Source organism: Stegostoma tigrinum, chromosome 3 (genome assembly GCF_030684315.1).
Source record: "Stegostoma tigrinum isolate sSteTig4 chromosome 3, sSteTig4.hap1, whole genome shotgun sequence".
Classification (NCBI taxonomy): domain Eukaryota; kingdom Metazoa; phylum Chordata; class Chondrichthyes; order Orectolobiformes; family Stegostomatidae; genus Stegostoma; species Stegostoma tigrinum.
In genome coordinates, this window is record NC_081356.1 from 99393466 (window position 1) to 99418395 (window position 24930).

General features: G+C 42.3%; 1 protein-coding gene and 1 long non-coding RNA gene across 5 annotated transcripts in view; one reads left to right on the forward strand and one right to left on the reverse strand.

Annotated features, from left to right (window-relative positions):
* ssbp2b (single stranded DNA binding protein 2b) overlaps positions 1 to 24930 on the reverse strand; it is a 359324-nt gene that overhangs the window by 150221 nt on the left and 184173 nt on the right. The gene's annotated exons all lie outside the window — the stretch shown is intronic.
* The window catches only part of LOC132209510 (uncharacterized), a 71466-nt gene that overhangs the window by 10652 nt on the left and 35884 nt on the right, over positions 1 to 24930 (forward strand). The window contains exon 2 of the long non-coding RNA XR_009445640.1: positions 6876 to 6986. This is a non-coding gene — a long non-coding RNA (uncharacterized LOC132209510). The remainder of the gene's footprint in view (positions 1 to 6875; positions 6987 to 24930) is intronic.

Sequence of the window (24930 nt, forward strand, 5' to 3'; positions counted from 1 at the left end):
TCTCAGAAAAGCAATGGACAGAGGTTGTGGTAAAGGGGCGGGGCGGAAAAGGTAAATGACTGAGGGTGGTAGGTTGGTAGCTAAGATGGCTTGGGGTGTTGGGGATGAGATAGATAACTTATCAGAAAGGTGAGGTGGATAGGCTGCCAGATGGTTGAGGTGCTGGCGTTAGATGGCAAGTGGTTAGGAGGTAACAATGATAGTTAGTTGAGGTCACCGGTAGGGGGTGAGGAAGATAATGGAGCAGGGGAGATGTGGAGTGATGCTCAGCAAGTCCACTGGTGTGATAGGTCAGGGGAGTTGCGGGGGTTGAGGAGGAAGTTAGGTAATGCCAAATTCAGGTGGGGGATTAAAGGGTTAGTTAGGGTGTCAAGGGAGGAAATAGGAGGACTGTCAGTTATCAGTAGTGTGATTGAAGAATTAGACACGCTTACAACTGGATTTAAACCCAAAAAAAGAAAGAACTGCAGATGCTGTAAATCAGGAAACAAAACAGAAATTGCTGGAAAAGCTCAGCAGGTCAGGCAGCATCTGTGAAGGAAAAAACAGAGTTAACATTCCGGGTCTTTCCCAGAAATTTCTGTTTTGTTTCCACGCTTTTTGTGGTCCAATTTTCTGAATTCTCAGATTGCTACTCTCTTCCTTCATTCTTACACAACAGAAGAACTTCAAAGAATCGCAGAATGCCTACAGTGTGGAAACAGGCCCTTCAGCCCAATAAGTCCACACCAACCCTCAGAGCATCCCACCCAGACGCACCCCCTATAACCGACCTAACCTACACATCCTTGAACACTACGGGCAATTTAGCATGCCAATCCACCTAGCCTGCACATCTTTGGACTATGGGAGGAAACCAGAGTACCCAGAGGAAACCTATGCACACACTGGGAGAATGTGCAAACTCCACACAGCCAGTCATCCAAGGATGGAATTGAACCCTGGTCCCTTTTGCTGTGTGGCAGCAGTGCTAACCAGCGAGCCACGAGGCCACCCTCAGGAATATACAGAGAGGAGATTCCAATAATGATTCTGCGTTTCCAAAGACCTTTACTTTTATACCAACAGATTCTGAAAAATGTAAAACAGACAGGTAAAGCAGACCATGCCCCCTTTTCCACAGTCATCAGCTGCTGTAATATATAATTTAAATGCAGCATCACAGACAACGTTTCTGGAAAAGTCTGGTAGCATCTGTGAAGACAGAAACATAGTTAATGTTTTGGATCCAGTGACATCCTCAGAACTGATGGTGGCTGAGAAAACATCAGTTTATATGCAGCAAACAGGGGGGTGGTGGGCTAAGGAGTAAACGTCAGGATAGAGCCTTAAGAGAGAGGGGGCAGTTGGGCAGACAAAGGAGTGACAAAATTGGGCCCTTGAAGACAGAAACGGGCGAACTTATTATGGGGAACCATGAAATGGCAGAAGAGTTGAATAGGTACTTTGGATCTGTCTTCACTAGGGAAGACACAAGCAATCTCCCAGATGTAATAGTGGCTGAAGGACCTAGGGTAATGGATGATCTGAAGGGAATTTATATTAGGCAGGAAATGGTGTTGGATAGACTGTTAAGGTCTGAAGGCTGTTAAGTCCCCGGGACCTGATGGTCTGCATCCCAGGGCACTTAAGGAGGTAGCTCTAGAAATCATGGACACATTGGTAATCATTTTTCAATGTTCTATAGATTCAGGATCAGTTCCTGCGGATTGGAGGGTGGCTAATGTTGTCCCACTTTTCAAGAAAGGACGGAGAGAGAAAACAGGGAATTATAGACCAGTTAGCCTGACGTCAGTGGTGGGAAAGATGCTGGAGTCAATTATAAAAGATGAAATTACAACTCATTTGGATAGCAGTAACAGGATAGGTCAGAGTCAGCATGGATTTATGAAGGGGAAATCATGCTTGACTAATCTTCTGGAATTTTGAGGATGTATCGATGAACATGGACAAGGGAGAATCATTGGATGTAGTGTATCTGGACTTTCAGAAAGCCTTTGATAAAGTCCCACATAGGAGATTGGTGAGCAAAATTAGGGCACATGGTATTGGGGGCAAAATGCTGATTTGGATTGAAAATTGACTGGCTGACAGGAAGCAAACAGCAGTGATAAAAGGGTCCCTTTTGGAATGGTAGGCGGTGACCAGTGGGGTACCACAAGGTTCGGTGATGGGACCGCAGCTGTTTACAATGTACATTAATGATATAGATGAAGGCATTAAAAGTAATATTAGCAAATTTGCTGATGACACAAAGCTGGGTGGCAGTGTGAAACGTGAGGAGGATGTTATGAGAATACAGGGTGACTTGGACAGGCTGAGTGAGTGGACGGATGCATGGCAGATGCAGTTTAATGTGGATAAATGTGTGGATGTCCACTTTGGTGGCAAGAACAGGAAGGCAGATTACTATCTAAATGGAGTCAAGTTAGGTAAAGGAGAAGTACAATGAGATCGGCGGCACGGTGGCTCAGTGGTTAGCACTGCAGCCTCGCAGCGCCGGGGACCCGGGTTCGATTCCTGCCTCGGGTAACTGTCTGTGTGGAGTTTGCACATTCTCCCCGTGTCTGCGTGGGTTTCCTCCAGGTGCTCCGGTTTCCTCCCACAATCCAAAGATGTGCAGGCTAGGTGGATTGGCCATGCTAAATTGCCCGTAGTGTTCAGGTGTGTGTGGGTTAAAGGGGGATGGGTCTGGGTGGGATGCTGCAAGGGATGGTGTGGACTTGTTGGGCCGAAAGGCCTGTTTTCACACTGTGGGGAATCTAATCGAGGTGCTCTTGAACATCAGTCAATGAAAGCAAGCGTGCAGGTACAGCAGGCAGTGAAGAAAGCTAATAGCATGCTGGCCTTCATAACAAGAGGAATTGAGTATAGGAGCAAAGAGGTCCTTCTGCAGCTGTACAGGGCCCTGGTGAGACCGCACCTGCAGTATTGTGTGCAGTTCTGGTCTCCAGATTTGAGGAAGGACATTCTTGCTATTGAGGGAGTACAGCGTAGGTTCACGAGATCAATTCCCAGAATGGCAGGACTATCATATGTTGAAAGATTGGAGCGACTGGGCTTGTATGCACTTGAGTTTAGAAGGGTGAGGGGGGCTCTGATTGAGACGTATAAGATTATTAAGGGATTAGACACTGTGGAGGCAGGAAGCATGTTTCTGCTGATGGGCAAGTCCAAAACCAGAGGACAGAGTTTAAAAATAAGGGGTAGTCCAGTTAGAACAGAGTTGAGGAAAAAATTCTTCACCCAGAGAGCGGTGGATATATGGAATGCTTTTCCCCAGAAAGCAGTGGAGGCCAAGTCTCTGGATACTTTCAAGAAAGTGATGGATAGAACTCTTAAAGATAGTGGAATCAAGGGTTATGGGGATAAGGCAGGAACAGGATAATGATTGTGGATGATCAGCCATAATCATAATGAATGGTGGTGCTGGCTCAAAGGGCCAAATGGCCTACTCCTGCACCTATTGTCTATAATGATCTGGCTGAAAGGGTGAATAGACGTCCAATTCCTGTATGCTTGCATTCCCCATGCAGATGGCCTAAAAGCCCTCCATTTCTTCCTCTCCAGCAGGCCCAGCTAGTCCCCCTCCACTGACATCCTTACCACCTAACCAAACTTATCCTCACCCTTAACAACTTCTCGTTCAAGTCCTCCCACTTCCTACAGACTAACGAGGTGGCCATGGGTAACCTGCATGGGCCCAAGCTATGCCTGCCTCTCTGTAGGATATGTGGAACAGTCCCGCTTCCACAGCTACACTGGCCCTATCCCCCACCTCTTCCTCCGTTACATCAATGACTGTATCGGCGCAGCCTCGTGCTCCCATGAGGAGCTCGAACAGTTCATCCACTTTAACACCTTCCACCTGAAACGCAAGTTCACCTGGACCATCTCTGATACCTCTCTCTCCTTCCTGGGCCTCTTCAACTCCATCTGTGCTAACCACCTGGAAACTGATAGTATTTCAAGTCCATCAACTCCCATAGCTACCTAGACTACACCTCCTCTCACCCACCTTCCTGCAAGAATGTGATCCCCTATTCCCAACTCCTCCGCCTCCACTCCCAAGATGAGACTTTCAACTCCCAGACATTCCAAATGTCCCTCATTTTTTTCAAGGACCGCAATTTCTCTCCCACAGTGGTCAAAAATGCCCTTGACCGCATCTATTGCGTTTCCCCCACCTCAGCCCTAACAGCCCCTCCCCGCAACAAAACAAAGACAGAATTCCCCTTGTCCCCCACCAACCTTCGGATTCAACATATCATTCCCCGCCACTGCTGCAACCTGCAATCTGACCCCACTATGAAGAATATATTTCCCTTGCCACCCATATCTACTTTCCAGTGGGACTGCTTTCTCCGTGATTCCCTCATCCACTCTACACTCCCCACTAGCCCCACCAATCCCAGCACCTTTCCCTGCAACCGCAGGAGGTGCTACACCTGCCCCTACACTTCACTTCTCACCTCCATCCCAGGCACTAAGAAAACCTTCTGCATCAAACAGATGTTCACCTGCACATCTGATGTGGTGTATTGTATCTGTTGTTCCCGATGTGGCCTCCTCTACATCGGGGAAACCAAACGGAGGATTGGAGACCGCTTTGTGGAGTGCCTATGCTCTGTTCGCAACAACAAAACCACCACCACCCAGTTGTGAACCACTTCAACTTCCCGTCCCACTCCCCGGACGACATGTCCATCCTGGGCCTCCTCCAGTGTCACAACGATGCCACCTGAAAACTGGAGGAACAGCACCTTGTATTCTGCCTTGGAACCCTCCAGCCCAATGTTCTCAATGTCAACTTTACGAGCTTCAAAATCTCTCTACCCCTGAGCTCATCCCAAGGCTAGACCCCACCCACCCTTTCGTCCCTGCCTCCTTGACCTGTCCTGTCTTCTCTCCCACCTATCTGCTCCTCCTATCTCACTGACCAACCCCCATCTCAACTTCCTACCTACATTCACCTTTACCAGCTTCAATCCCGCCTTCTTGACCTGCCCATCTTCTCTCCACCTATCTGCTCCACCAGCCACCTTCTATCACTGTCCCCCACTCTCTACTGATTTCAGAGTCCCCTTCCACTTCCCCATTTCTGAAGAAGGGTCCAGACCCAAAACTTTACTGCTTCTCTGATGCTGCCTGACCTGCTGTGTTCCTTTAGTCTGACACCTAGTGTTCTCAGACTCCGCCATCGGCAGTTTCTATCGCCTAGGAAGGTGAACCATTGTTAATGGGGACTATTAGTGTGTAGTGTATAATGGCAGGCTCTCTGATAACAAGGCCTAGTGTGTGGGGTTCGGGGCTGGGGCATGGGGAGAGTTTAGGCCCAAAAAGTCTTGTACTCGATAAAGAGTCCGGAAGACTGCAGGGTCCCCAAGTAGAAAAATGAGGTGTTGTTCTTCCAGCTTGCATTGAGCTTCACTGGAGCACTGCTGCAAGCCAGATAAATAGATGTTGGTCAGGGAACAGGGTGTGGTGTGTTAAAGTGGCACGCAACAGGTAGGTCTTTTTTGCGAGCAGAACGTAGATTTTCTGCAAAGCGGTCACCCAATCTACACTTCGTTTCCCCAATATTGGAGGAAACCACATTGTGAGCAGCAAACGCAGTAGAGATTCTGTGAAGTGCAGATGAAGTGCTGCTTCAGATGCCATTTCTGCCACCTCCAGCAAGATGCCACCACCAGACACATATTCCCCTCCCCTTGTCCGCTTTCCACAGGGAACGTTACCTCTGGGACACCCTAGTCCACGCTTCCTTCACCTCCAACATACCCCCACAGCCTCACAGCACCTTCCCCTGTAACCGGCGAAGGTGTAACACCTGCCAATTGACCTCCCCCCTCCCCAGTATCCAAGGGCCCAAACGTACCTTCCAGGTATGATCGTTATCAACTCCTTTGTATGTCCAACTGTTCTTCTCTCTCTCTTTAGGCTCTATCCTATCATTTACTCCCCACCCCACCTACCTCCCCATTTTCTGTATATAAACTGACGTTTTGCAGGCACCATCAGTTCTGAGGAGGGGTCACCAGACCTGAAACGTTAACTGTTTTTCTCTTCACAGATGCTGCCAGACCTGCTGAGCTTTTCCAGCATTTTTTGTTTTTGTTCCTGATTTACAGCATCCAGAGTTCTTTCAGTTTTTATCTAGGGAATACATGATGATTAGTAGAACTCTCAGCATTAGCATTGAGCCTCAGCAGGGCCTTGGTATGCACATACACAGATCTTCAATGCAAAAGGACAGGTAAATAGCGTTGTTAAGGAGGCATATGGGATATTTTCCTTTGTTAGTCAAGGCACAGGTTACAAGGGAAGTGGGAGATTATGATAGAGATGTAAAAGAATGATTAGGTCACAGCTAGCGGGCTGTGCAGTCTAGTTGCCACACTATAGGAAGGATATTATTGCTCTGGAAAGGATGCAGAGAAGATTCACCTGAATGGCATCTGCGTTGGAGCATTTCAAGCAAAGAGAGTGACGGAAAGGTTAAGGTTGTTTTCTTTGAAGCAGAGAAGGCTGAGAGGGGGTGTCATATTGTGGTCTATAAAATTATGATGGGCATTGATAGCAAGGACAGGATCAAACCTAAGGGGTCAATAATCAGGGGGCAGAGATTTAAGGTAAGGGATAGGAGACTTGGGGGGAATTAAAGGATGTTTTTATTTTTAATAAGTGTGTGGAGGATATATGGAACTCATTGCCTAGAAGAGTGGTAGAGGATGGGCACCATTACAACATTCAAGGTGTATTCAGACTAACATGTAAAAATGCCATGGTGTACAAAACTATGGACCAAGGGCGAGGAAATGGGCTTTAGAGTAATAAGGTGCTTGGTGACTGTTGATTTCTTTATTCATTAACAGGATGAGGGTGTTGCTGGCCAGGCAGCATTTATTGCCCATCTTTTATTGCCCGGAGGACAGCTCAGAGTCAACCACATTGCTGAGTCTGAAGTCACATGTAGGCCAGACCAGGTAAGGATGGTGGTTTCCTTCCCTAAAGGACATTAGTGAACCAGATGGGTTTTTCTGACAAATCGACAATGGGCCAATGGTCATCATTAGATTCATAATTCTGGACATTTTATTGAATTCAGATTCCACCATCTTCTGTGGTGAGATTCAAACCCGGGTCCCCAGAATATTATCCGAGTCTCTGAATTAACAGTCCAGCGGGCCATTGCCTCCTCCTCAGCTGGTACAAATTCAATGGTCTTAAGGGGCTTCTTTGTGCTGTTATGCTCTTTGACTTCTGATAGATTGGAGAAGTTGGGACTGTTTATAGCAGAGAGGAGTAAGCCTGAAATAGGGCTTTGGTAATCCAGTGTGTGGTAGTAGCTAAAGGTCTATATCCAGACTTTGGCTATCTGAGATCTCAGCAGTGATTGAGGTTCCTCCAACATCTGAAACAACAAGGGCAGGGGCGGTTGAGCCATGACAAGGGAAAGGGTGCCAAAGCAGAGGAGATCAAGCTTTTGTAGGAAGTGCCATCCCAGCATGACTAAACACTTGAAAAAGACTGCACTAGTTGAACTTTTGGCTTTATTTCTTTATTTTCTAACTTAATACCAAAGAAGACTGTAATGTTTAACTTTGAACTTTGTTCCTTACTTCCTTCTACCTTATTAAGTTTTTGTACCTAGGTACTTGTACTTAAAAAATGCCACGTGTGGCAACATTGAAAGCTCACCACTGTACTCCTGTACGTGAGTACACATGACAATAAAGATTAAATCCTAAATCAGATCTAAAGTGGAGAGAAGATTTGACAGAAGTATTCAAAATCATGGAGAATCTGGGCAGAGCAGATAGGGAAACACTTCCCATTAGTAAATGGATTGAGAATTAGACAGCACAGTTTTGAAGCGTTTCGCGAAAGCAGCAAATGTCTAGGGAGAAAACTTTGCCATGTGCAAGTAGTGTATGGAATGGTTGGCTTGGCAATGTGGTATAGGCAGGTTCAATTGAGGTATTCAAGAGGGTATTGGGTGTTTATATAAATAGAAACAAGATTTATTTAAATAGAAGCAACATGCAGATTATGGACAAAAAGGTGGGAGATTGTCAATAAGTTAAAATGCTCAGATTGTCCAGATACAATAGGCCAAATAGTCTCCTTCTGTACTGTAAGAATTCCATGATTCTGAACATGCAAGGACTTAAAATGAAATACCATTGTTAAAATGCCTTGAAAAAAGCAGTCTGTCTTGAGTTCCTTTCACAATGTCTAGTTATTGTTGATTTACTAAGTATCACACAACACATAGGTCAACTTGTATTACGTCAAACTTGCATGTTTTTTTTCCCAGTTGTTTTATTGATGTGAAAGATTTAATTTTGAACACTATTCAAACTGCTGATCATATGCAAATAACGTGACATTTAAGTAATGTCACAGTATAAATCGACATATGGATATCAAGAAAAAGATGTGTGGGAGACGAAAAAGTGTGTTAGTGATTACAAATAATTCTAAAATATAAGCTGCTGCTAACTACTTAGCTGAAATAGAATCAGTCTATTTCAGCTGATGATGGACTGAAACTAGATGCAGCAAATGTTAACATTAAAAAACTGCATCGATATTATAGCAATAACCAGTGACACTGTTAACACTTTCAAAACAGAGGCCTAACACTTTCAAAGCTGAAACCAAAGACAAAAATTCTAATAAGCGAACAAATGCAATTAAATCCTGCATGTTATAACCTGAATAACTACCTAAATCATTATACATTTGCAAAGCCACACATGCTTCTACACCTTCTTAAGAGATAAAGATGCTTTCTGCTGGGACTGCAGAAGGTATGTCATCAATAGGAAATGAAATAGCCAGATGCTGGGGTCAGTCAGGATAGTTCTATCACCAGTAACTATGCCTCCTGATAATTCTGCCTCTGAAGATGATTGGCTCAGCAAAGGCACTTCCCACTGATATATACTTTGGCAGGTGGTAACACTGCCAGATTACCATGTCTCTGGAATTTGTGGTTGGACCTCCAGGCTTGAGTGAAGATGGTAGGAGTTCAAGTTTGCTATAGGTACACTGATGTGTATAATTATAGGTGTTTCTAGCCTAACGCACTTAAATATGCAAGTGCTCAACTAGAAAGCTATGCTGTTGAGCTCAAATACAATATATAAACTCTGGCATGGACAATGAGCTAAATGGCCTATAAATATTATGCAAAACTTCTATTTCATTATTGAATTGGCACAAAGGTCTGAAATTGAGTCAAAAGAATAACAGCTGAGATTTGAGAGTCTTGTTTCAGTAAAAAACTTCTGGCAAATGTTGCTGCTTGGGGCAACTTTAAAAGCCTGAAGCATTATGTGCCCTTGACATAACTGAGAGGGAACTGCATGAACAAGGTGTCTGAAATGCAACTGCACCTGCCAAAGTCACTGTCTTTGAGAACTAGAACAGAACTGTTGAGCTGAATAAAATAGGTTTTCCTTAATGGCCATCCAGGGTGACACAGCACCTCCTGGATTATATTATAATAACTAACTTGTCCAGTAACCAAGAATGAAATCAGCTCCTAGATCCTCCGACACTTCCGCCATTTACAATCCGACCCCACCACCCAAGACATTTTTCCATCCCCTCCCCTGTCTGCTTTCCGGAGAGACCACTCACTCCGTGACTCCCTTGTTCGCTCCACACTGCCCTCCAACCCCACCACACCCGGCACCTTCCCCTGCAACCGCAGGAAATGCTACACTTGTCCCCACACCTCCTCCCTCACCCCCCCTCCCTCACCCCCATCCCAGGCCCCAAGATGACATTCCACATCAAGCAGAGGTTCACCTGCACATCTGCCAATGTGGTATACTGCATCCACTGTACCCGGTGCGGCTTCCTCTACATTGGGGAAACCAAGCTTAGGGACCGCTTTGCAGAACACCTCCGCTCAGTTCGCAACAAACAACTGCACCTCCCAGTCGCAAACCATTTCCACTCCCCCTCCCATTCTCTTGATGACATGTCCATCACGGGCCTCCTGCACTGCCACAATGATGCCACCTGAAGGTTGCAGGAACAGCAACTCATATTCCGCCTGGGAACCCTGCAGCCATATGGTATCAATGTGGACTTCACCAGTTTCAAAATCTCCCCTTCCCCTACTGCATCCCTAAACCAGCCCAGTTCATCCCCTCCCCCCACTGCACCACACAACCAGCCCAGCTCTTCCCCCCCCCCACCCACTACATCCCAAAACCAGTCCAACCTGTCTCTGCCTCCCTAACCGGTTCTTCCTCTCACCCATCCCTTCCTCCCACCCCAAGCCGCACCCCCCGCTACCTACTAACCTCATCCCACCTCCTTGACCTGTCCGTCTTCCCTGGACTGACCTATCCCCTCCCTACCTCCCCACCTACACTCTCTCCACCTATCTTCTTTACTCTCCATCTTCGGTCCGCCTCCCCCTCTCTCCCTATTTATTCCAGTTCCCTTCCCCCATCCCCCTCTCTGATGAAGGGTCTAGGCCTGAAACGTCAGCTTTTGTGCTCCTGAGATGCTGCTCGGCCTGCTGTGTTCATCCAGCCTCGCATTTTATTATCTTGGAATCTCCAGCATCTGCAGTTCCCATTATCTCTGATCCTAGATCCCAGGTGACTGGACAGGTTGACCTGCTGGAACAGTTAACAAGTCCCACACGATCAGGACAAAATAGACCACTTGATCTGCATTCCATCTACTACTTTCAACAGCATTCCCTCCATTAGTGGCAGTGCACGTTTGTAGTATGTACCAGTGACAGAATGCATTACACTCATTCGCCTAAGCTCCTTTCAGTTTGCATAGTTTTGGCAGAAAACACCAATCCTGTGGCCTCCATTAAAAGGACACGTACTGTACTAGCCGGAAAACTCCAAAATTGAATATCCGGAGTAAATGCTCCTTACCAAGGAAAGGAAAAAATAGTTATGGTAGGACCAGAGAAAATTAATTAATCTGCAGCTTTCATACAGCTTAAGGCTGGGGTGGGGACAACTATAACTGGAGTTCTGCAAACAAAATTGCAAACTAGTTCATTTGACAATGGGCAAAATAAAAACAGCTACACTGATTTCGTATCTCACCCTCTACCAATGCTGACAATGCAAAATCTATCCCATACCATTTATCAGTTCCATGTCACGCCCTTCATCAATGCTGATTTTACATTCTATTGATCCAAACTGAAACATTTTGCTTGAAATTATGTCTGTATTGGAATGAAGCCAAGAATTGTAATGCAAAACGTATAACACGATGGAGAAAACCTTCTCACTAGCACAGCAAGCACTGATGAGATTCTCTTTTCTTTATTGGAGGCACAGTAAGCAATTCACCACTTGGCTATGTTTTGTTGTGCAGTGCCTGTCCTGAATAGTTAAGTTTATAAAATGTCAAAGTCTATATTCTGTTATTATTTCTAGGTGCTCTAAGACAATGCCTTATGTAGACAGGAATGAAATTTAAAGTGATTACTCTTCTGAGCAGCTCCAAAATTTATTGTATAATAACAATTATACTTTAAAGACTCTTTTCTCATGTACAATGTCTCAGTTATGCTATTGATACCTCCTCACAAACAAACAACTTACAGCCTCACCTGCCACAGCACAGGCTGACAATGGGAACTCGATTTCAATGGTACTCATCAAACATCAAATTACTTTGATTGTGAACAATATTAAATTAGCATTCCGGAAGTGAGATTTAGCTGCGCAATAAAATTGTGAACAAACATACTAAAAGTAGGTGTCCACATGTAATTAATTGAACCATGAATTCACTTTTTAAAAAAAATCACCTTTTTAAAAAAAGGTGAATTAGCAGGTCACATGAAAACAAAGCGTTAGATGAAGATAAACCAAAGGCAGTCAAATGGTTTCTTGCAGGGAGGACTTTTAGGAAATTGGTATTTTAAACAAAATACTAAATCGAATTTTTATATGATTACATGCCTCTGCGACTTTGTGATTGATGAAGAAACAAATGTATTCTCAGAAATAACTGCAAACACAAAAGGATTTTAGTCAATGTCCGGTCTTTCCTTCTATTTTCTTTCTTCTGCTTAAGGCGTCCCCACAGCTTTTTATTTCAAGAAAAGGATGGTAAACAGTTACGAACCAATATTTTGGCAATCAGCACTCTTAATCTCCGTGTGAAAACTGACAGAGGACTGTATTTGCTCAATGTTTTCTGTCACCAATGTACAAATGATTTGCAAATAGGAATGCTGTTGCTTTAGGAAGAACTCTGGTTTTACCAGTAAGGTAAAGTCCTATCATACCACAGGCTGTTCTCTCATTGAGAAGAAACAACTGGTGATGGTTTAACCCAAGGGTCACCAGGCCTCAGGCAGGGGAGAGGTTGAGAATGAGGGTCCTTCACAGTAACTTCAGCCAATGAGAATTGAACCCATATTGTTGACATCGCTGTACTTTGCAAGCCAACAGTTACCAACTGAGCTAAGTTAGTTTACGTTTACATCACGTAAGACCAACAAATCTTGCCCCTCCCAAGAGGGAGGGGACTGGCAGGCAGGTTGGATATTGTAGTGTCAGGCCTAGCCATCTCCACTCATATTATACAGGTGATCAGGTTGGTAGCCAATTGGCACACACCAAAACTGAGGCATTAAATAGCCAAATAACTGAATTCTAAGGGCCTCTGGGTGTTTCTGCCCTCTTTGTTATCCTGTGTCACAAAAACAGCCTCCAGAAGCATGGCTCCCTCCACTTGAAACTTACCCTCCTCTATTCTCAACCACCTTCCATTTGTCCCAGCGTGCTAACACCATTCACCTCAACTTTGGCCTCCAGTGCAGGGACTACTGTAGTTCAAGCAGTAGCCATCACTCCTGGTACATGGATAGGACTAAATTGCTGACTGGCAGCCTAAAGTTAAGGTAATGCCTCAGAGGAGGAAAAACTAAGTCTATTTGCAACCAGTTGAACATAAAACTTAAAATTCAGTATTGGCAACCAAAGCAGGCAGTCACAGGATCCAGCCTTGATTTAGTGGCTGCTGGATGAAGTTACTACCTCAAATTTAAATTCTAGCCATTGAGCATGCATATATATCTCCAGCAAATCTCTGACTGTTTCTTTTTATTTCAATTATTATGTAGTATAAATCATGAATCTTTGAAAGGAAGAGAAAGGCAGAACTTAGATAATGGGGTGGACCTTAAACATAAAATATTCCCAACTGAATTATCGTAGAGTCAAATTCAAATCCAATTCCACTCCAGCTACAAATCCAAAGTGTGTGGCTGCTCTGTCAAATCCAGAGTATTAACAAAATTGACATACTTCCTCAGGGTGCTATTCATATGACGCATGGCTGACATTTAATCAGATATATACCAGTATATGAGTATCTTTTATTTTAAAAAAATCATGTGACTGGTATCGACGAGAAGGCCAGCTTTTTATTGCCTCTCCCTAATTTCCCCTGAATTGAGTGGCTCGTCAGGCCATTCTAGAATTCAGTAGGAGTCAATCACATTGCTTGGGTCTTGAGTCATGGGAAGGCCACACAACAACAAGGGACACCTGATTTCCTTCTTCCAGAACATCATCACCTGATTAAAACATTGCAATTTTGAATACAATTAAATGAAAATGTAAAATATGCAATGTACATTACTGTGTTAAAATACTGCCTTTTTTCATTGTCTACTCATTGTGAGTATATTTACAACATGGATGAAACGTGTTAAATTTGAGAATTTTTTTTTTGCATTTCTGTACCATCTCCTTGAACTGTTTTAACTTCACATCCTACTAGAGGACCACAGTTAAATATTTCTGCATTAACATCTAATATTGTCTTTAAATTTTTGAATGAGCATTTCCAAACAGTAGAAATAAGAATTTAAATAACTCAAGTTTGTTAAAATTGATAATTTATTTAAAATGCAGGAGCATGCACACAAGATTCTGCTGCTGTTCCCTACCTAATTACAAGGGAGCCATAACTTCCGGGAAACAGTAAAAGTACCTTAAATCTAACAAATTCATACAAAGACGCACATTTTGCTTCTAACAGGTATGTGCAGAGTCATGAAAATTCCCAGTTTGGCTCACTCGTGTCAAGCAGAAACAACCTCAGCCGGCCATATGTTGATTCTGGGATCTGCACAGGGAGGGGCATTGGGAGATTATGTCAGAATTGGCCACACCTCCTCTGGAAACACTTGCCAGAAGGGTTGCCGAATGCTGAGCAACACAGCTTTAAAAGAACTATCTTAGTGTTCAAAGACTTCATCTCACTTAGTGTAAAAGTCAGTACGCCCTTTAGTCCTCATCCTTCACTAACCCACCACTCCCCACATGCCATCCAAGTTAACCCCAAATACTCACCATGGTCCCTCACAACTTCCATGTCAACTAATGCCATTCTATTCCCTTACAACCCCTCTTAAAAACTTGGTGCAAAGCTCAACAAACTATGACCCGAAACTCACCTTCGTTTGCCCTAAACTTAACATAGCGGCAATCATGCTAACTGATATTCTTACTAATTAACCTGTGCACTTAAACTTTCCATGCCAACACAGCTGGTGCCTACCAAATGCAGACCTCAGGAACTATGATCATATTGAATAATATTCCAGATGTCTATTGACAATGTCATTATCCATAAAATACTGAATTTATAAAAGTCAATTCAATTTACTTAAATTATTTCAAGTCCTTAAATCCCTTTGGAAAACAAACATTAGTATTCATAGACATATACCAAAGATAGCTAATCCCGAAATCATCTCTTGCTGCTGGCAATCACTGTGAAACCACAAGCCCCTGTTGTGATAACGATAGGTTATGGAAGCAGTCAAACAGTGCTGACAGCATAAAGGTAGCTCTCATGCTTGTGATAGCAAACAGCAATTGAAATTGAAAGGACTTATTTTCTTCAACTGAGAAACACAACAGGCTTTTTGCCTAAACTTTAAAGGCCAGTGGGTTTTAATTACTTGACTTTTTAAAATAGTTCCACAAACCTGTCCACCTTTTATGCACTTTCACAGACATTTAAAATTTAAGTCATACACTGCAGGAAATGGACTGCAATCCAGCAAAACTGGGGTCTGATAAACTCTGCAATAAGTTCATTTAAGCCTGCTAGATTCCCAATGTGTGAAATATATCCACCTCTCTCACCCATTGGCAAAAATACAGTCTATTCAAAATGGATGTGGGGCTTACTTCTGGATCAGGGTCCTGAACAACTTTGGTGAAAGCTTGAATTCACCAAGCTTCATAAAAGTACCACTTTAACATTGGTACATTAGCCCAATAGGAACAAGCTCATAAGATTTATGCGTTTTTAGGGGTCTAAAAAAAGCAGATTTTAGGAGTCTAAAAGTTGGACTGAAGCTGGTTGACTGAAATGCATAAAACTGGGAAAAATGATGAAAAATGGGTCACTTTCAGAAGAGGTGAATAGGGTGCAGAAATCCAAAAGAACAGTAGATGCTGGAAATCAAACAAAAACAGAAATTGCTGTAAAAAAAAGCTCAGCAGGTCAGGAAGCACCTATGAAGAGAAATCAGAGTTAATGTTTCGGGTCCAACGAATCCTTCTCAGAACACAATGGGGTGGGGCCTGTAATACAAGCAGGGTAAACTGCTCACTGAAGCAAAGGATATAGCTGAGGTATTAAATAACACTTGCTTGTCTTTATGAAATTGAAGATGATGGCAATCTCCCAGTTGAAAATGTGGGTGTTGAAGAACTGACCATTATAGTGATCAATAAAGAAGTGTTGCTATAAAGGCTGGAAGCACTCTAGGTTGAAAATTCACTGGGGCCAAATGGGATGCATCCTAGATTGCTGAGAGGGATAAGGGAACAAATCGTAGACGCATTACCAGAAATTTTTCAACTCTCTCTTAACACAAGATTAGTCCATGAGGACTAAAGGATTGCAAATGTGATGCCTTCCATTGTTTAAGAAAGGGGTAAAGGTTAACTTAGGAAACTACAGACCTGTCAGTTTGACATCAATAGTGGCAAAATTGGTGGAAGTCAAAATATGGAATTATACAAATATAAACCCAGAGAAATAAGTTAATACTTGACAGTTAGTCAACATGGCTTTGTCAAGGGCAGGTCACAGCTGCCAAATTTGAGTTCTTTGATAAGGTGACACAAGCAGTAGATGAGGATAGTGCTATGGATGTTATATTCTTGGACTTTCAGAAAGCATTTGATATTGTGCCACTTGGCAGGCTGGTTAGCAAATCAGAATTGTATCGGATTGATGGACCCTTGGCAGCACAGATTAAAATTTGGCTAAAAGATAAGGAACGGAGGCTAGGTATAGATTAGCATTTCTCTGGCTGATTTGGAGAATTGCAAATTATATTAGGGTAGAGGGAATAGTGATTTGCGAGGATGAAGCTGAGAGTGGCTTCACATTTATAAATTCACTAAATAGGTAGATTCTGACAAATGAATTTCAATGCAGAGAACTGAGGTAATGCATTTTGGTAGAAGAAACATGGGGGGAAAATACAGACTTAGAAAGTACAACTTTGAGAGGCTTACAGGAGCAGAGGAACCTTAGGGTTCAAGTGCATAATTCTCTGAAGGTGGTCAAGCAAGTTGAAACAGTTGTTAAAAAAAGGATCCTTGGATTTATAGATAGAGGCATTGAATATAAAAGCAAGGTAGTGATGCGACATCTCTACAAATCATTGGTCAGACCGTATTTGGAGTATTGTGTTCAATTTTGGGTGCCTTACTTAAGGAAACATATTAAAGCCCTGGAGAGTGTGCAAAGGAGGAGATTTGCTAGAATGATACTTGGATGAGGGATATTTGATGAGGGATTTTAGATATAAGATCACGATATTAGGCTTATTTTCCTTGCAGCAGATAAGGTTGAGAGGTGACCTTATTGAGGTATTCAAAATCATGAAAAATTTCACCAGGGTAAAGACGGATACACCATTTTCACTAGTTGGCACTTCAGTAGCAAGAGCTAAAATTTCAAAACTGTCGTAAGGAGTGAGAGGAGAAATTTCCTTACTCAGAGTTGTTAGGATTTGGATTGCACTTAATGGGAGAGTGATAGAAGCAGATTTCATGGAAGGTTTCAAAAGAGAGCTGGAAATATATTTGAAAAAGTGATTAATTTAGGACATTATGGAGATCGGCTAGAGAGAGTGGGACTAGTTGGGTATCTTTTTCAGGAGCCAGCACAGATGTGATGGACCAAATGGCCTCTTTCTGTACTGTAGAATTCTACGATTCTATAAAAGGGATATGCCTCAAGAATAATATACACCAGCAGATAGAACTTCACGTGTACTGGCATCTAGAGATGATTATAAATGAGGTGTAAAATGTAAATCACAGTGAGTTCCAAATATTGAATCCACATATGTCATAGGAATGCAAGATGAATGTCACTGTGTCTAATGTGCACAAATGCAAGAAAGTGGCATTGAAACTTCAAGTTTCACATTGAGAGATGGAATACAGAGTGCCGAGATAGAGGAGTGGAATGAGCAGAGAATGGCAGATGAAATTGAACGATGGAGAGGTATCAAATAATTTCAGAACTTGTGCACAATGCAAAACTTTGAAGCATTACAAACTGTGAGGATGGTTGTGTAAAAGTTTGAAAAGACAGAAAGATTCATAGATTCGTGAACATAGAAGCAGGAGTAGGCCATTCATCTCCATTGTTCCACCATCCCAGAAATTAGTTGCATTACCCTCTGCTACACACCTTTTCTGGCAACTATACACAATACTCCAGTTGTAGTCTCTATATAATTGAAAAAGTCTTCTTTGCACCTGTGCTGATATCCTCATTATAAAGGTTGACATGCTGTTTGCTGCAGCTGCATTTTAACTTTCAGTGACTTATTAACAAGGACACCCAAGTTCCACTGGACAACACTTCCTAATTTTTCAACATTTAAAAAATAATCTGCATATTTATTCCTATTACCAAAATGGGTATTCTCACACTTAACCAGGTTAAATTCTATCTAAATCTCCCTGGGAACCTTTTTGCATCCCTGCAAGCTTGGAAACACAATATTTGATCTTCAGATCCAAATCACTGATATAGATTGTTAACAGATTGTTAATCAGGCACTGATCCTCGTGGTACCACGTCACTGGATGGCACGGTGGCTCAGTGATTAGCACCGTGGTTTTCCATTACCACAGTCCTGGGTTTGATTCCAACCTTGGGCGAATGTCTGTGTAGAGTCTGCATATGCTCCTGTGTCTTTATGGGTTTCCACTAGGTACTCTGATTTCTTCCCACAGTCCAAAGATGTACAAGTTATGGCAATTGGCCATGCTAAATTGTCTGTTGTGTCTAGGGATGTGCAGGATTGGTGCATTAGCCATGGCAAATGTGGTGTTTTGGGAATGGGGTTGGGGACTGAGCTTGGGTGGAATGTTTTTTGGAGGGCTGGTGCAGACTGAATGGCACTGTAGAGATATCTATGATGCTGGTCAATGGTATGCCAATCAGATTTTCTTTTAAAAATCTATCCCTGGGATGTGGACACTTTTGGCAAGGCTTGTATTTATTGCTCATTTCTACTTGCCTAGAGGGCAGTTAAATGTCAGCCACATTATCATGGGTCTGGAGTCACATGTAGGCCAGACTATATTAAGAATGGAAGATTTCCTTTCTCATGAGATATTGGTGAACCAGATTGTTTTCACAACAACTGAAAATGCTTACATGGCCACCATTAAGCAAGGTTAATTTCAGATTTTTACAGAATTTGAAATTTCACTGTCTGCTATATTGAAATTCACACTCATGAACCCAGAACTCTCGTATGGGTTTCTGGATTACCAGTTCAGTGACATTACTACCAGGTTGTTGCTTCCCCAATTGATCAATTTATTCCTACTCTTTACTTTCTGTCTATTAACCAATCCTCAAACAATGAGTAAGTTGCTCAATTGCATGTTATTTAATTTTGGTTACCAATCTCCGACGATGGGCTTTAACAAGATTCTTCTGAAAATCCAAATGCACCAAATCCTACCTTATTGACTCTACAAGAATTCAGTCTCAATGAATGAACGCCAGTTGGATTTGTCAAACATTACTTCCCCTCCATAAATTCAGACTGACCGTCTAATCAGACAATTATGATCTAAATATCCACTAATTGCATCTTTTATAAAAGTTCTAGTGTTTTCAGTAGTGCTGACTTCAGGCTAACAGATCTGTAATTCCCTGTTTTCTCAAACAGTGGGGTTACATTTGCAGCCTTCTAATCTGAAATGAGCAGACAAGTGGCAGATCATAATTAATGTAGAGAGTGTGAAGTGATTCATCTTTCTAGGAAGAATGCAAGCAGACATTATAAAATAAAAGGTACAGTTTTAAAGCAGGGGCAAAGGTTTATATATGCATAAATCATGGAAGGCAGCAGAGCAGGCTAAGTAATTGGTCAAACGGAAACAGTGAAATCAGCTTTAGGTAGGGTGATTGGAGAAGCTTTGTTTATACAGTGAGTTGTTGTGACCTGAATTACGTTGCCTTATTGGGTAATTGGGAATTGGATAAATACATGAAGAGCAAAGATGTGAATCTAATTGGATCGCTGTGCCAAAGAATCTGCATGGACACAATCAGCCATATGGTCTTCTTCTGTACTGTGTAATTCTATGATTCCATGACAACATTGATAATGCAGTATTTGTAATATCCTAGTAATTATCACAAAGAAAATCCATATTGCAGAGTGAAATGCAGAGCTTTCAAGTGATTTTGTACAGAATTTAAAACAGAGAAAACTTTTATAATCATATTTTAACTAAGTGAATTAGTCATGATTATCTCAGTTCCTTCCTCTATACTATGAAAATTAAACTGAAGTATTGGGGAAGTACAGAAGAGAGATACATAAGGAGATTGCCAAAAGTCAAATGGAACAAGAATCTAGCGTGTAAAACATGTTACTGATTCATTGTTGCCTGTAGTGTCCCATCACCAAAGGTTTTTAAAAATGTAAATAATAAGTCAGTAACTCTACCACTTATATTCCCCTTGTATTAATAACCAGAAAACACAATTCATTCATAACCATGTGAGATTAAGGTTATAATGCAACACTTCACTCAGCTGTCTGAATACCAATGTACCTGCTCAGTGGGATATATGCATTCTTCAAAATAGTGCAATTGATAAAACTGTGTAGAAAGTATTGGTGCCTACAGTAGATTTAACTTAAAATTTGAATTATATTTCCAACTGCATTTCCCTTAAGGCACCAACCTTTGCTTGTCTACCACCAGTGAAGCCTCATTGTTTCAAAATTAGATATAACAAGGAGGAAGGGTTTTATGAATCACATTTCAGCCAGATTCAAAATGTACAATGCATTAAAAGTGACATTGAATCAGTTGGATATTATAGTTTTGTTTCGAGGTGGTCTCTATTTATAACAAAATTTTGATACGAAACAATACGGTAGGGTGATATGATTATACACGGCATGCAGAATAACTTAGAAGTTGTTCTGCGATTACAATAGATTTCCCAATACTTATCACGTGAGCTATTTTGATTGAGGCATAAGAACATAGAACATTACAGCACAGTACAGGCCCTTCGGCCCTCGATGTTGTGCTGACCCGTTATACCAATCTGAAGCCCATCTAACCTACCCTATTCCATGTACATCCATATGCTTGTCCAATGATGACTTAAATGTACTTAAAGTTGGCGAATCTATTACTGTTGCAGGCAAAGCGTTCCATTCCCTTACTACTCTCTGAGTAAAGAAACTACCTCTGACATCTGTTCTATATCTTTCACCCCTCAATTTAAAGCTATGCCCCCTCGTGCTCACTGTCACCATCCTAGGAAAAGGGCTCTCCCTATCCACCCTATCTAACCCTCTGATTATTTTATATGTCTCAATTAAGTCACCTTTCAACCTTCTTCTCTCTAACAAAAAACAGCCTCAAGTCCCTCAGCCTTTCCTCGTAAGACCTTCCCTCCATACCAGGCAACATCCTAGTAAATCTCCTCTGCACCCTTTCCAAAGCTTCCACATCCTTCTTATAATGCGGTGACCAGAACTGTACGCAATACTCCAAGTGCGGCCGCACTTTGTATAGCTGCAGCATAAGGAAGTGTATAATAACAGAAATGTTTGGGTAGTAAGACTGATTGAAATTTTTATTGTGACACCTACCACAACTACAAATTTCTGTCTCTCCCTCCCAATATCTTTTCAATAAATATTTTATGATCCAAAAACTAAAAGAAAATAGGGTCCTATTAAACTGCTTGTTATACGATGCAATATCAAAAATTAACTTTTCTTAATCAGCAGGTGAATGTACCTGAAAATATGTTCATTTATGTGACCACTTTGCTAATATCTTTTTATATCCAAATTTCCGATGGGCTTGAAATAGATATGGGTTTCGAGGCGGCCACCAGAGATGGAGGCAGACGGGTCCAGGAAAAGGGGAGGAGAGAAGGAGAGTGTAACAGTCCCTGTTCTGTAGCTACACGGGCCCTATCCCCCACTTCTTCCTCCGCTACATTGATGACTGCATCGGCGCTGCCTTGTGCTCCCACGAGGAACTTGAACAGATAGTCAACTGTACCAACATCTTTCAGCCCAACCTCAAGTCCACCTGGACCATCTCTGATACCTCTCTCTCCTCTGGGACCTCTCGGTCTCCATCTCTGGTGACCGCCTTGGAACCAATGCCTATTTCAAGCTCACAGACTCCCACAACTACCTAGACTACACCTCCTCTCACCCACCTTCCTGCAAGAATGCCATCCCTCACTCCCAATTCCTCCGCCTCCACCGCATCTGCTCCCAAGATGGGGTGTTCCACTCCTGAACATTTCAGATGTCCTCTTATTTCAAGGACTGCAACATCCCCCAATCAGTGGTTGAAAATGCTCTCGACTGCATCTCTTCAGTTTCCTGTACCTCTGCCCTCACATCCCTTCCCCGCAACAAAAACAAAGACAGAATCTCCCTTGCCCTCATGTATCACCCTGCTAACCTAGGAAGTGCTACACTTGCCCCTACACCTCCAAGGAACCAAAACAATACCTTTCACATCAGACAGATGTTCACCTGCACAGCCACTAATGTGGTCTACTGCATCCACTGCTCCCGATGTGACCATCAGTGAGACTAGTGGAGGCTCAGAAACCACTCTGTAGAGTGCCTACATTCTGTTCGTGACAAATGACAACACCTTCCAGTTGTGAACCACTTCAACTTTCCCTCCCACTCCCTGGGCAACATGCCCATCCTGGGCCTCCTCCAGTGTCACAATGCCACCACCTAGAGACTGGAGAAGCAGCACTTCATATTCCACCTTGGGAGCCTACAGCCCAATGGTCACAATGTGGACTTTACTAATTTCACAATCTCCCTACCCCCGAACTTATCCCATGATCAACTCTCCTCCTCATCCCAACCTGTCCATCTTCCCTCCCACCTATCCGCCCTTCCCACCTAACTGACCAATCCCCACCAATCTCAACCTACACTTACCTATCACCATCGCTGCTACCTTCTGCAGCCCCACCCTCCATTTGCTTCAGGGTTCCCTTTCCCCTCCCCCATTTCTGCAAGAAGGGTCCTGACCCAAAACGTCAGCTTTCCTGCTCCTCTGATGCTGCCTGGCCTGCTGTGTTCCTCCACTTCCACACTGTGTTAGCTCAAATTCCAGCATCAGCAGTTCCTACTATCTCTGACCTTGTTAACTTAGTTTAATGTTCCCTTTCACCAAGAGACTAGCAACATTTTTTGTGAAGTCATGGTTATAGCTTAAGGGGTCCATCTTAGCCAGGTGCATCCTACTGTGGAATTAGTTGCAATGCTCCAGGAAGCTGAAACTAAACACCTTACATTCTTTCCTGAGTCACAAGTTAACCTGTTTTAACCCACTAGTCTTTTAATCACTGGTGCAGGGCACTGACAGTTATTCAGAGATCACAGCATTTAAAACATTGTTCAACTTTCTCGCTCCCTCCTGAAACTGCAAGTTGTTTTTTCCCAATAATCTTGGTAAGTTAGATAAATATATTTCTTTTGACAAATAAATATGTCCAAAGCTGTTTCACAGCAGCAATATCGAACAGAATTTGACACTGCACCATTGTTATTAGGATAGGGATAGGGATTTAGAAATGTTTCAAAGGAGGAGAGAAAGATAGAGGCACAAAGGGGTGAAGGGATAAAATTCCAATCTTAGGCAATGAAAGGAGCAAGTACCAAAAGTAGAATGATTAAAATTTGCAATGTGCAAAGAAGCCAGAATTGGAAGAATGCAATAATCTCAAATGGTTCCAGATGGTAGACCATCGGTTCCCATAAATGAATCCTAGCTATTCCCATTCTGCCCACAGAATATTCTACACTGTCTCAGTGATGGTGTTAATTTTGGCACCAGAAAAACAAATAATTTGGAATCAAGTTGAAATTTGTAGAGATACTAGTCCATCCTTCTGGATGCTGAATCCTCTATAGCCAGTGCATTCATAAAATTTTTAAATCAGATATTTTAAGTCAGTTATTTACTTTATTAGATTATAAAGCAATTTATTTTGACAAGATACAAGTGATCTTACATCGTAACAACAAAAGTCCTTTTTAAAAAAAAATCAAAATCTCATTGGTTGGATTTTCATTACATCAACCAATAATCCCTGGGTTTATACTGAGAGTTGATCAGGTTGTAATATTATTCAGTAGCTAGCCATGATATTTTTACTATATCAGGCTGAAGTCCACATGATGGAATAAGACATGCTAAAATAATTTTTAAATTAACGAATTGCCAAATTAACAATCACAGATCGACTGCCAGCACCTCATCATAAATCTTCCTTCCAGTAGTGCAGGCATTGTGTAATAAAAAGGAAAGAAAATTTATTGATCAATTGCACAATAAATAGTGTGTCACAATAATTTCAATCATCAAGGGAGCATTTGATAAATTTTCCTTCTCACACTCTTGCCACATTCCAACACGATGGGCCAAATTTTTCCATTTTCTGTTGAAGCAAGATTCACAACTGCTTTTCTCACACAAAATTTCCACTCTTCATCTTACTAAATACACATTTTAGGCTCTTTGTTGCTCCTCTCAGCAGTAATGCAGCTGGAAAGATGGCAATGATGTAGCCCTGTGCCATATAGTGACATGTCTGTTTGCAGATTGTTCAATTCTCCTCACTGTGGCAAACTGTCTGCCTCTTCTCCTGTGCAAAAACATAATACAAGCCAAGAGGTAGGCCTTCAAGAAGGCATTAAAATCGGTGAGAGCTAAGAAATTATGTTAAGAGTCCAAAAGGTATATCCTGTCTCGATGCACGAGATATTGCATGTCCTTGCACACAAAATAACTAGGCAGAAGCACGCTAGTCCTAGGTATCCTTGAAATCCAAAGTAATGTTGAGAAGTACTGAAATGATTTTTAAGTTAGATTGGCAGTAGGTATGATGGTGTGTGAGGTTACTGTTTTATCGATACCGACTTGTGCGGACACAAGGTGGAGCAGAATGGTGTTCATGGTCAAGGCGGTCACATTGTGGTGAAGAGACAGTTGCGTAATCACCAGGACCAATTATCAGTGAACTGCGTCAGTCAGGCACTCATACTGATTTACAATTCAAAATTTGTGATATCTAAATCGTTAGAGGAGGAGAGGAGAATTTTAAGTGGCACAAATGAAATAGGTTGGGCTAATAATGAAATGCCAATGAATGGAAATAAGGTAGCTCCCACTCAATTGTGAGAATCTGGAGTTACCATTCAAAACTTTAAAAGGGAGAATCTGGAATTCTTCTTACATCACCAGAATTTAGATTTTTTGCATTCTTGCTGTATTTTCCCAACTTGCTTGTCATTTCCCTGTCACTCCAGGGAAGGAAAAT